The sequence below is a fragment of the Phocoena sinus genome, unplaced genomic scaffold, assembly GCF_008692025.1.
Source record: "Phocoena sinus isolate mPhoSin1 unplaced genomic scaffold, mPhoSin1.pri scaffold_34_arrow_ctg1, whole genome shotgun sequence".
Classification (NCBI taxonomy): domain Eukaryota; kingdom Metazoa; phylum Chordata; class Mammalia; order Artiodactyla; family Phocoenidae; genus Phocoena; species Phocoena sinus.
Genome location: NW_022605654.1, coordinates 68582 through 69900, shown reverse-complemented (window position 1 = coordinate 69900; position 1319 = coordinate 68582).

Below are 1319 nucleotides of genomic sequence, written 5' to 3'. Positions count from 1 at the left end.
TTCTTTACTGAAGAGCTCTGTGTGCGTTGAGGCGTGCCTTCTGTAGTCTGGCAGTTTATAACTGACTTAACTTTCTCCTTGTGCAGGGCCTTGACATTATCCAGAGCTGAGATATGGGGGCCTTCTCAGGTTTTTCCTGGGCATACACACAGCCCTGCAGATCAGGTAGCATTCCAGATCCCCTGGAACATGTCAGATCTTTTCAGTGCTGCCTGTGGACATCTTATTCTTCAGATATTCCTTCGTTAGCACTTTTGGCTCTTTGGTCCGTGAAACGACTGTTGCTGCCACAGGCAGCTATAATATGAATTGCTGTCAATTGTTTTAGACAAATGCCCTGCTGATAGGGCTTTCCCATTGAGTGAGCTGTGAGTCAGGTCGAACTAAGTTCTGTGAATAAGTTTTTCTTCTCAGGAGCTGCCAGGCAGTTCAGATAGTGATAATACTCTGTGGATAGGGCCTTTTGAGGACCTACAAACCCAGTTTGCTCTCTCCTCTGACTGCTGGGCTGCCAGTTTACACAGCTTATCCTGGTTATGAGGCTGCTGTTTTTCAAGGCTACTATGGAGCTAGAGAGGGGGCATGAGATGAGGGCAAATTAAAACACCAAAAAGTTCACTGTTCTTGTCGATATTAAGCTACTTTTCTTGAGTGAATGTTGTTTAGATTATAAGCCTATGGTTAATTTCCAAAGTTTTGAAAAATTGAACTTTGACTATTTTTTCCCGCTGTTATTATTTCTTTTATGAAGGAGCAAGTTATTAGAGGTTCTTATTCTCTTATTCTGGAAGTTTGCTCATCACATTTTTTATTTTAGCCATTATGATAGGTGTGTGCTGATAACTCATTGTGGTTTTAATTTGTATTTCCATGATGGCTAATGATGTTGAACATGTTTTTATGTGATTATTTGCTATCTGTCTATCTTCTTTGGCAAAATACCTGTTCGTTTCTTTTACCCATTTTTAAATTGGATTTTTTGGGGTTATTGCTGAATTTTGAGAGCTTAAAAAATATTCTAGGTACTAGTCCCTTGTTGGACATGTTGTTTCCAAATATCTTCTGGCAGCAACATTTAAAAATTTTTACCATGTTCATTTGATAGTACGTGCATTTGCTATCAAATCTGTAACAACTCTTTGCCTAGCTCTGGAACTCAAAAATTTTCTGTTTTTTTCTAACAGCTTTATAGTTTAATGTTTTACATTTAAGTTTATGACATATTTTGAGTTAATTTTCATATAAGGTGTGAGGTTTAGGTTGAGGTTTTCTTTTTTTTTCTTATTTTGGTCTATGGACTTTCAGTTGTCCACTACCAT